Genomic DNA, 12095 nt, shown 5'->3' with positions numbered 1-12095 from the left:
GGCCTTTTAACTGTTGGAGCATGAGGTATTCTTGCTTCCTAATAACCAGATGTTTCAGAAATAAATAACTATTTCTATGTTCCTGGTTCTGAATAAAAGAAAAAGGTACTCAGCTGTCAGTTGATTGAGAAGCTAGACTCTTTACCTTCAGATTTTGGCACTTGGAACGTCATCGCTACCCTTACTTGTCATCTGAAAAGAGCTGGTTTTGCTTGCTATAACCTAGTGAATTGTATTTATTGAAAAAAGGTCTAGATACATGTATTAAATGTCATCAACTGTTGTGGTCAAGCATATCTGTTTCTTGCTTCTTTTAAACATGGGCAGAAATAAAAATTTCACTTTTTAAAATTCGCTTTACCGAGTTGTAAGAAAGAATGCTGCTGGGACCCCTGCTCCCCCCTTATTTAGTTTTTGTTGCTAGACTCCATTTAAATGGGGCTTGCAATCATTTTATCTTTGAGGAGGAAACCTACATAGCAGGGATACTTCTGTGTATATTAAGTTTCTCAATGAGTAATTCAGAATAGTGTTGTATAACAATGGTAAACATTAATGAATGCATTGGCTAGTGAACAGGTTCTGGTTTTACACACCTTAAACACAAAATGTATGTTACAGTTTTCTGTCAACTGCAGGTTTACTAGTTAATGTTGATTCTTACTTTCTCCGAAGGTCCTGTGCAGAGAACCACCACACCCGTTGCTGCTGTATTACTGATTTTATTTACCCTTAATTTCATGAAAACTACTTAATGAATGAGTTTACAGAACTGTGTAAGCATTCTTCTAAGCATCAGAAATATTTATCATTTATTTATTATTTGAATATATTACTCATCCTAGAATGATCAATACTGATGTTTTCAGGAATTTTATTAAACAGTTTATTTTCTTTAATTTTGTTAAGGATGGTGTTTTAACACTAATTGGTTCAGACTTTTCCAGATCACTGCTCAGAGGTAAAAAGTATGGGCACAGTCAATAGTTGGAGTAATTATTTGTTCTGTTCACTGCTAATGAAGATAAATTGGAATAAAAGGCGGTATATTTATTAGTATCAACAACTCTAGCATAGAGTGCATTAAGAAAAGTGTGGCGAGCAGGTTGAGGGAGGTTATCCTCCTCCTCTACTCTGCCCTGGTGAGGCCACATCTGGAGTTCTGTGTCCTGTTCTGGGCTCCCCAGTTCAAGAAAGACAGGGAACTACTGGAAAGAGTCCAGCGGAGTGCTACAGAGATGATTAGGCAACTGGAGCATCTCTCGTATGAGGAAAGGCTGAGAGAGCTGGGGCTGTTTAGTCTGGAGAAGACTGAGAGGGGATCTCATCAATGCTTATAAATATCTGAAGGGTGGATGCCTAGAGGAAGGGGCCAGGCTCTTTTCAGTGGTGCCCAGTGACAGGACAAGGGACAAAGTGCAAAAACTGGAACACGGGAAGTTCCATCTCAGCATGAGGAGAAACTTCTTCACTTTGAGGGTGACCAAGCACTGGAACAGACTGCCCAGAGAGGTTGTAGAGTCTCCTTCTCTGGAGAGATTCAAAACCCACCTGGACGCAATCCTATGCAACATGCTCTAGGTGATCCTACTCTAGCAGGGATGTTGGACTAGATGATCTCCAGAGGTCCCTTCCAACCTCTGCCATTCTGTGATTGTGTGATTTGTGTGGTGCTTTTTTTTTTTTTTTTTTAAGACAGACAATATTTAATATGCCCATCTACACAGTTTATTCTGAGGCCTTTCACATTGGTTGTTGATTAAGAGTGGCATTTAATTTTTCCTGGTGAGCAGTTCATTTAAGATTAAAAGAAAGGTTGGTCTGGCTTTTCTACATTGTCTTTTGGCCAGAAATGGTCAGGAGAAAACCATGTCAATGCTGTTTACCAGAGTGTTTGAGAGTTGGTGGCTGGAGAGAGATAGGGTTATTTGCTCCTGTGCCAAACCAGTGAGTTACCAAATCAGGACAACCACCTGCTTGACCTCAGACTTTGCTATATTATAACCCTATTCTTTTCAGACCACTTGAAACAGAGGATTGTGCTTCTGGCTTTTTTTTTCTCACATAGTGCACTTTAAAGTGCAAAGGACAAAGGAAAAGCACTTGAAGGTCACAAGATGTTTTATGGTATAGCGCGTTGATTGTAAAAAGTCTGAGGCTTTTCTTTTTCTCACAAGGAGGGTTTGCAACTGTGCGTGTTTAAAATAAGGGAAATAAAACATAATACTAGGGACCATGCTGAAGGAAATTTTTCAAGTGTTTGTCCACATGTGGACTAGTGATATACTGTGTATATATAGTGTTCTCTGTGATATAACAGTAATATCTTAATTGTCAGTGTTCTTTGGTTTCAGGCCCCTGCTCTAGCTGTTATGTCATCGCCAACATCCAAAGCCTTAATGTTAGTGCACCATACTGTGGTTTTGTTTAGCTGATTGTGGCTGCAAAGTGGAAGTTAGAGAAATGTCCTTGGAGTAAAAGCTGATTAATTTTGCACTTAGATACCTGTTTATTGTAGGTTACAAGTTAATGTAGAACCTGTTTGTCTGGTTTTATTTCTGAGCTGGTTCTCTCTCTCTCATTGTCCAAGCTCTTTCTTACCCTTTCGATTTAGCAAAAATCACCATGGTTCAAATACTGCCTTTTGTGTAAGGTAATTATATCTGTATTTGATGGACGTAGCAGATTACTATCTTGCTGAGGTGAGAGGCATATCGTTTAACAAATGTTCCAGTGCTCTGTTGTTGGGTTTTCTTGTTTTTTGGGCATTTTTTTGTTAGCATAAAGGAAGGCTGTTTAAAAACTTTAATCTACAAGTCAGTTTTCAATTGGGAATAAACATGATCTGCCCAGCTCTGTCATGAGTTAGATTTCTGTTGATAACCAGGCCTCCGAGAAATAGCTGTACTGCTTTTGTTTTCCCAAGGTAAAGGAGAAGAAGCAGGACAAGCCATGGCTCTTTCCTCCCTCCCCTCCGGCCTTTCACTCTTTTCCCCCCTACCCTCAGTATCTCTCTACCTCTGAGGAGTTTACTTTAAACTCCAGGTCTCTTCTGATAAGGCCTGATTTAGCAATTTTTATGCCAAGGTACTACACTGATAGTGGTCTGACACCACCTCCAAATGTTCTGTGTTATTGGTCCTAGGTATCACATGTTAGATGTTTGAATTGACGCCAAACCTATGGACTCCAGTAGTTGCCCACTTGATAGTGCTGCTCATGAGTGGCATTGTGCTTCAGTATGAGATTTTGTGGTGGCTGCTTTTTGAGTCATTGTTTTTGTCAGTTCTTGCAACGCTACCAGTTAGGGATGAGGACTTTCCTAGATTTTTCTCACTCAGTGCTTTTGTTAGAAGTGAAACAATCCTGTTTGGAGGAGAATGGCGGATCTGCAGCTCTCATGCTGGGCATCCCAAAGTAGGTCTGTGCTCTCTAAGAACAGCTCAGTATGCGATACTGCCACGTTTGAACTTGTTCTGCATCAGCCGGGTTGGACCTGCAAGTGGCAGGTTGCCCTTTTGGCATGGCTTCCTGGCATGCCTCCCTAGCACGGGTGCAGTAGCTTAGAAAAGCAGCAACCTGGAAGTCCACACGCTGCTATACTTGGTAGTTTAGGGATTCCAGCTGTGTAAGATGTATGTGATCCAAAAGCTGTACCTTCCGCATAGCTTCCTATCCAGTTTTCTTGTAGTCCTCTCTTAGTATTATACCAGAAACTTGGCAGTTTGTTACTCTTTCTGCTCGGTACAGTCTATGATGACTTTGCAGCAGCTACATGGGGGGGCAATTGCAAATTACTGGAGAAATTCTGCTAATCTTTGTCATGTGTTTATGTTGCCATTTCCTCTTCACAGAGAAAAACTGTTCCGGCCAACTCCCATTATATCCGATATCTACATAATGTTACAGTGCCTTTCCCAGTGAATGGCAAAGATCTAGAAACCCACTAAGGCTAGAACAGAAGCAGTCTGAGGATCATCTGCTGCTTTTTATGCTTCTGTGCTAACTAAATACAGAAAGATGGAACCACTGAAGGTGGTGATGTTGCTCTGATGCTTGCATCTGATCAGTAGAGACAGGCAGAAACCAACGAGTTCCCTCTGCAAGATGGAGAGCTGTGCTCATAAAATGTTTGATTAGTCTGTTATAGCTGTTACAGTCAGATCCTAAGGTGACTTGTTTTGTTTTACTTTAAAAAATTTTTTTTAAAAAGTCAAATAAATGTGTCTTTTTCAGAAGGAGGACTTCTTTGATTGTTTTTCGTCATCAGTTATTAGGAATTCCTGGTCAAGTATGATTACCAAACTTGTCATAAAATGTGCAGTTAAACTACCATGGGAGTCAAGATCTGTAGTTGTAGGGTAAAATGAACTCAAGTACTTTTTAATAGGCTGTTCTTAAGGTATCTTCTGGTCTGTCAGGCGATTGATAACACAGACTGTCTGACTAATGTCATCAGAATCCCAAAGGAGTAGAAGTAACCCATAAAATCTCTTCTGGGTGATCCCTTCAGGAACATGAGAAATAACTTCTTATCCTTTTTGGAAGAGTTCCTGAGCTACTGTTTTGCGTTAGCCGTTAGTAAAGGATTATGTTTAGCTACGCCTTGAAAACTTGTTGGCGCTGAGCAGCTCTCAGTGTGCAGCAGTAATTGTTACTTTGGAACTTTAAATTGTTTGTTCTTAATGCCTCATTGGAAAAGTATCTTAAAGAACTACTTGTAGGTTAAGAAGCACCAAAAAGCATACAGCGTTAAGAGTGTACTGGTCTGGGGGGAGATTAGAAGCTATGAGTATTCTCAGAGTGGCTTCAAAATTAATTACAGATATCTTAAGTATTTGTTCAAGGCTCTCCATACTCTAGGCTCTTCCTGTTCTTGTATGTAAAAGTGGCTGAATTAAGTACACTTTCGGCATAAAACTGGCGTCTCAATATGTAAATAGATTTTTTTTCTCTCTTCATAAACACATTGGTGGAAGAATCCAACTCAAATATGAAATAATGTCTTGAAGTAATGACAAAAATGCTGTATAAGAATAGCTCTACCAAGTTGGATGAAGGAGCCGTTTAATTCAGCACCTCGGCTCGGGGCTGAGGTTCAGCAAAGGATGCATAATGGAGAGTATAGATGTGGCAAATCATGGAGTGATGCTCTCTTTGAATACATTCAGCCTCCAGCAGTTTGTGACTCGGAGGCTTCTAGAGCTGGTGACTTTGTATTTAATAGCTGTAGATGGTTAAATTCGTGGAAGAAGACCTCAGGGTTTTTTTGACCCAGCGTGAACTTTTTGTATCCGTGACGTATCCTGCTCAAGTAATTGAGCAGCTCTTTTTCCTTTTCAATTTGCCACCTGCTTGTTTCACTTGATTCTCTCGTAATGCTAGATGTAGGGATCATGGACAAACTTCTCTATTACTGATAGTTTTATAGATTTCTTACAAAGCCGCTCAATTTTTAATTTCAGCTTGAAGAGTCCTAGTGTGTTGTTCCATTCCAGAATGTTACTTCTTGTTATCATCTTTTTTCTGAACTGTGATGCCCTGTGGGTTCTGCTGTCTTTTTTTGAAAATGAGGGACCAGAATGGTACAGGACGTTCAAGATACAAATGTCTTGTGGAGGCATACAGTGGCATGTTAATGATTTTCTATATCGTTCTCAATTTCATTTTTCATTATAAATAATACTTAGCATTTGATTGATTCTTGACTGCTTCTGAACTCTTGAGCTGGTTTTCTATGGAAAAGAGCTGACCAGATATAATCTAACTCAAATTGGAAGAATGTCAGCAACTGTTGCATTATTTCATACTCATCTTTGGTTTGTGCATTCCAGGACTTTTTTTTTGTTTATTTTGGTCTTTTGGGCACTATGGTGGACATGACAGATCAAATAGTGGTGAGCAGGCCATCTTCTGGAAGAACTAACTTCCTTTTGCATCTCAACAGCAGATTGTGTGGCTTAACACAGTTGAGAGGTTAATGACCTTTTTTTCGTTTAATTGTAAGTTGACTAGACTTATTTTCAGTTGTTGTACTGGTAGTGTAATGATTTACATGAATACTGTCATATCAGCATTTCTTCTTCACATTGTGTTGACCATTACCAGTTGGTGTAGCAAGGACTTTGCTTGTTTTCACTGCTTTTCTGTCCAAGATGTGGCAAAACCTTTCTGTTGTTCTGTTTAACCAAGATAATGCATGTCTAATTTTTGTACTTAGCTGAGATTCGTACTTAGATCTACAGTTCAAGGTTATGTTACTTGGATGGATTTACAGGCAGATTTTTGGGAAACTTTAGTGATCTGTACCAGATGTCATTTCTGGTCCTTAAAGCCCCCTTTTGTCAAGAAAGAAAGATGCTTTGTAGTAACCCTTAGGCAAAGTAGCAAAAGCAAAATATTTTGATCTGTCTTGGAACAGTGATATCAGCCTCCTTTACAAGTTTCCTTGTTCTGGAATGGATTTCATGTAGGGCACATGAACTTTAGGACCTCCAAAAGAGGTCTTTGTTCACAGACACTATTTTTATGTTCGTCAATTACTATGCTTCATTATCCTCCTATTATAAATAAATAGGTCCAACCAGGCTAACATTTATATTTCTGATTTTTGTGAATACCCAAAGTACCTACAGGAGTTGTTCTCTTGTGTATCGTAAAATGGACAGTAGCTAAAAAGTGTAAGTTGTTGATAATAAGGAATTAATTCCCTTCTCAGAAAGACAGTTCATAAAACTGCTTTAGTTTGGAAGCCCAGTGCAAGAGGGAAAACTGGATCTTGCACAGACTGTTGTTAAACAAGCCTTGCTGCAGTTATATGAAGAAGGGGGTGAATCTGTGGCCTCATAGCAGCAACTGATGTTAGAAAAGCTTGGGTTTGTTTCTCTGTTGTTGTTTTGTTTGTTTTGGTAAATAAATGTCAACTTGAGTGTATGTTGAGGATGCTTGTGATGAAGTAAAATAATTCAAGATCTTAGTTCTTGTGGAATTGATAGCACTTTGATCATGTGCTTCATGATGTTTTACTGCAATGACTGCCCTATTTTAATATTCATATGGGGTTGAGGCATTTCTGGTTGGGGTTTCCCCAGTTTTCTGTACATCTTTATTGCTGTAAATAAGGAATGTTTCAGGAATACGCTTCAGCATTGCTAAATCAAGGTAACATCTGTCTGTTCAGGATTTTTGGTTTTTCCCTCCACTTGCCCCTAGGCTGATTAACCACTGATTCTGTTTCTTGCATTTCATCTATAGAAGAGGAGGACCTACTAGGTATATGTAACAACACAACCTGGATGGAAGCCCCTTGTGCCTGCTTTTTAGCTATGGGGATTCATTTCAAAGGCCTCATCTCAAAGGCAAAGTAGTACTTGGACTATGTCAAATTCGTAGTTAACTAACAGAGCCTCTTTATGCCAAATCAGCGTTTGTTCTATTTAAGCCTAGACAACTTCTTTTAGAAGTGTTCTTATTGCAAAGAAGTGTAAAGATAAGTATCTGCTTTCACCAGAAAACAATGTTCTGCAAGTCTAGTTGACTGTTGGCTTAGCGGTATTATCTAGGCTTGGGTTCTTCTGTTTTCTACCAAGAATATTAGGATTCAGAACGTCTACCCATGCTATCTTGGATGTTTGTCAGCTACCAAGAGGAGGATATCTGTTAAGAAAGTGTTTTGGGAAAACTCTTTCCTACTGAACTCTATAAGGGCATAGGAGAGTGCTAAGGGTAATGCCCTGATACAGATTCTGATCTTGAAAATATGTGAAACCATTGTACATGCAGATAACAAAATACATGTGGGTATGGCATTCTGAAAATCCGTAGATACACTGAGATGATTTAGCTTTCATTGTTATCCTATGTGAAATTCATATGGAAATTATTCAGAAATAACTGTTTCCTGTGCCAAACTTCCTCATGGCTCTACAGTTATGCTTTTCCATGCTACGTCTGTAGCGTCTCATATCTACGCTGTCTTATATACCCAGATACTGCATCAGAAGTTTAAACTTTTGAGGGTGGGTAAAGGTTAGAGAAGTTGAATGTAGGCAGAAATCTTTTTCTAGTACTCAGTATAAAAGAAGGTTTCATTCATTCTGATCAAGCCTTATCTAATTTAAAATTCTGAAACATGGAACCTTTCAATAATAAGCCAGTAACTTACAATTTAAGAGGTTATCTAAGTGTAAATGCAGGAATTCAGTAAAGCAGCTGAAAGAAACTGCTCTCCACGTTTTTAAGAAAGATCGAAGGTCAGGAAGTGTTCCAGAACTTGCATCTTACTGGATCTATCTGTGAATGATTGAATCTGTTTCTCTTCAGTTCTTTACTCTGAAAAAACCTGTTGTATCCTAGTTACTAAAATACCATGTTAAGTTTATTTCTAAAATACTTGCTCATACAGTGTTTCTGTAAAGGGTGATTGTTGATTTGGATAGACAGATTTGTTTTTAAATGTAAAAGCATCTTTAAAAAATTTCTTATCTGCTGGAGACTTGCTAATGAGGGAACCAAAGCCAAAAAAAAAAAAAAGTAACCAGGAGTTTAGTGGTTGATTTGAAATACAAATTTGAGCTTTTATCTTGTTTTAAAATCCATAATCTACATTATGAAACCCTGTGTAAACTTAAATGGATTTTTATTGTCTTCTGTTTGCTTTCCCTCTTGGAGGGGAGGGTTCTGCATGGTGATATTCAACATGCTGTCCACAAACTGCTTTAGATGAACTTGTGGAAAGAAATGGAGGAAACAAACCTATTGTCACAAAACTTATATTTGGTTTCAAAGAGCCTCCACCAGCACAGAGAAGTTTTCAGGGCATCTGCAAGTAGAGCAGTGATTTTCTTTGGCCTTTTTTGTCCTCTTGTTTTATATCTTCACCATCAAAGCACATTGAAGAAAAATAAGTAAATCCTGGTTGTGGCAGGAAGATTCGAACTTAATGTCTTCTGCAAATGTAGTTCTTCACACTGCCAGGTTCGACCCCCTTTTAGTAATAGAAGAAAAGAAGTGGTTACTAATAGAAAAAAGATAACTTGAAGAAATACATTTAATGTAATTGATCTCAAAATTGAATTGGAAGGTTTTAGTTAAATCTCTGACTTGGTATAAAACAGTTAGAAATCTGAAAAACTAACAAACCAACCTCCAGTATAGTTTGTTGTTGTTGTTTTGAAATGGACTTTTCATATGCTCTTCCCCCTCAGTCTTTACCTCACTGCACAATAATTTGAAAGGGTGTTACAGACTTAATTGTGCAGAGGTTAATGCAATGGCCTTTCGAGGGCAGCGGTCTTTGGATGCTCTACTGAAGTGTCCCTTTCTGTTTTACTGAAGATGGAAAACAACTCATTGCTTCTTTCTTCATGGTTCCTCATCCTTCGCCATTTTGCAGTAATAATTCAGCGTTTTCTCTTAGTCTTAGAATCACAGAATGGTTTGGGTTGGAAGGGACCTTCAAGATCATCTAGTTCCAACCCCCCGCCATGGGCAGGGACACCCTCCACTAGACCAGGTTGCCCAAAGCCCCATCCAACCTGACCTTGAACACTTCCAAGGATGGGGCATCCACAACCTCTCTGGGCAACCTGTTCCAGTGCTTCACAACCCTCACAGCAAAGAATTTCTTCCTAATAGCTAATCTAAATCTATTCTCCTCCAGTTTATAAACTGCTACCCCTTGTCCTGTCACTCCACTCCCTGATAAACAGTCCACCCCATCTTTCCTGTAGGCCCCCCCCCCTTTAAGTACTGGAAGGCTGCTATAAGGTCTTCCCAGAGCCTTCTCTTCTCCAGGCTGAACAACCCAAACTCTCTCAGCCTGTCTTCACAGGAGAGGTACTCCAGCCCTCTGATCATCTTCGTGGCCTCCTCTGGACCCACTCCAAAAGCTCCGTGTCCTTCTTGTACTGGGGACCCCAGAGCTGGACGCAGTACTCCAGGTGGGGTCTCATGAGAGCGGTCACACGTCTTTTGATGCAGCCCAGGATACAGTTGGCTTTGTGTGCTGCAGGCGCACACTGCTGGCTCATGTCGAGCTTCTCATCCACCAACACCCCAGAGTCCTCCTCCTCAGGGCTGCTCTCAATCCATTCTCTGCCCAGCCTGTAGTTGTGCTTGCCACTGCCCTGGCCCACGTGCAGGACCTTGCACTTGGCCTTGTTGAACTCCATGAGGTTTGCACGGGCCTCTCAAGCCTGTCAAGGTCCCCCTGGATGGCATCCCTTCCCTCCAGCGTGTCGACCGCACCACACAGCTTGGTGTCATCAGCAAACTTGCTGAGGGTGTGCTTGATCCCACTGTCCACGTCACCAACAAAGATGTTAAACAGCACCGGTCCCAATACCGACCCCTGAGGAATGCCACTCGTCACTGGTCTCCACTTGGACGTTGAGCAGTTAACCGCAACTCTTGGAGTGTGACCATGCAGCCAATTCCTTATCCAATGAGCGGGCCATCCATCAAATCCATGTCTCTCCAATTTAGACACAAGGACGTCATGCGGGACAGTGTCAAAATGCTTTGTACAAGTCCAGGCAGATGATGTCAGTTGCTCTTCCCTTCTCCACCAATGCAGTAACCCCATCAAAGAAGGCCACCAAATTTGTCAGGCACAATTTGCCCTTAGTGAAGCCATGCTGGCTGTCACTGATCACCTCCTTATTTGCCACATGCCTTAGCAGAGCTTCCAGGAGGATCTGCTCCATGATCTTATTGGGAACAGAGGTGAGACTGACCAGCCTGTAGCTCTTCATTCTCCCAGTCTCCCAGTTGCCTTGTGAGACTTGGGCAGTGTGGCTCAAGTGCTTGATGGGGAAGACTGAGACAAAACAGTCGCTGAGTACCTCAGTCTTCTCCGTATCCCGGGTAACCAGGTCTCCCATTTCCTTCTGGAGAGGGCCCGCATTTTCCCTAGTCTTCCTTTTATCACTGAGGTACCTGTAGAAGCTTTTCTTGTTGCCCTTGATGTCCCTGGCCACATTAATTCTGTCAGGGCTTTGGCTTTCCTAACCTGATCCCTGGCTGCTCGGACAGTTTCTCTGTATTCCTCCCAGGTTACCTGCCCTTGCTTCCGTTCTCTGTAGGCTTCCTTTTTGTGTCTGCGTTTGTCCAGGAGCTCCTTGTTTCATCCATGCAGGCCTCCGGATGTTTTTGACCAACTTCCTCTTTGTTGGGATGCATTGCTCCTGAGCTTGGAGGAGGTGATCCTTGAATACTAACCAGCTTTCTTGGGCCCCTCTTCCCTCCAGGGCTTTGTCCCATGGTACACTCTATCAAGCAGATGCCTGAAGAGGCCAGCCGCTGCTCTCCTGAAGTCCAGGGTAGCGAGCTTGCTGTGCGCCCTCCTTGTTGCCCTGAGGATCTTGAACGCCACCATTTCATGGTCACTGCAGCCAAGGCTGCCCTTGAGCTTCACATTCCCCACCAGCCCCTCCTTGTTGGTGAGAACAAGGGCCACCATGGCACATGTCCTCGCTGGCTCCTCTGCCACTTGAGGAAGGAAGTTACCATCAATGCATTCCAGGAACCTCCTGGATTGCTTACGCCCTGCTGTGTTGTCCCTCCAACAGATATTGGAGTGGTTGAAGTCCCACGTGAGGACCGGGGCTTGTGCACGCGAGGCTGCTCCTCGCCTGTCTATAGAGGGCCTCGACCGCTCAGTCTTCCTGGTCAGGTGGCCTGTAGCAGATCATTTCATCTTCTTGCGAGGGTCTGCTTTACTCTTTAGTCTTCTGCTTGAAACATTCTTTCTGTAGGCAGTGGATGGCTCGATATGTTATTACACAGCATTATTGCATTAGATAATAAACAGAATGTAAGAAGACAAAGTGGAAAAACTTATTCTTAATACATTCAGTTGCTTGTGGTTTACTATCTAAATATACTCCCCCACATCCCAGAAGGTGGGAGATATTTGGATAAACATAGGGCCTCTAAGGACTTGTTCTTCTGGGATAAACAGATTTACTGTAATGTGTGAATTATAATCTTTAAAAAAAAAACAACCAACAAACCAAAAGCAGTTATATTTGTGAGGATACTGTATTTTTATAGACAGAATCATTTAGAATGATTCTTCTGTCCTTTTCTTAACA

At 41.2% G+C, this 12095-nt stretch overlaps 1 protein-coding gene across 7 annotated transcripts in view; it reads left to right on the top strand.

Annotated features, from left to right (window-relative positions):
- The window catches only part of NSD2 (nuclear receptor binding SET domain protein 2), a 104922-nt gene that overhangs the window by 42056 nt on the left and 50771 nt on the right, over positions 1-12095 (top strand). The gene's annotated exons all lie outside the window — the stretch shown is intronic.

Source organism: Balearica regulorum, chromosome 4, assembly GCF_011004875.1.
Source record: "Balearica regulorum gibbericeps isolate bBalReg1 chromosome 4, bBalReg1.pri, whole genome shotgun sequence".
NCBI lineage: Eukaryota > Metazoa > Chordata > Aves > Gruiformes > Gruidae > Balearica > Balearica regulorum.
This window is presented reverse-complemented; position numbering and strand designations above follow the sequence as displayed.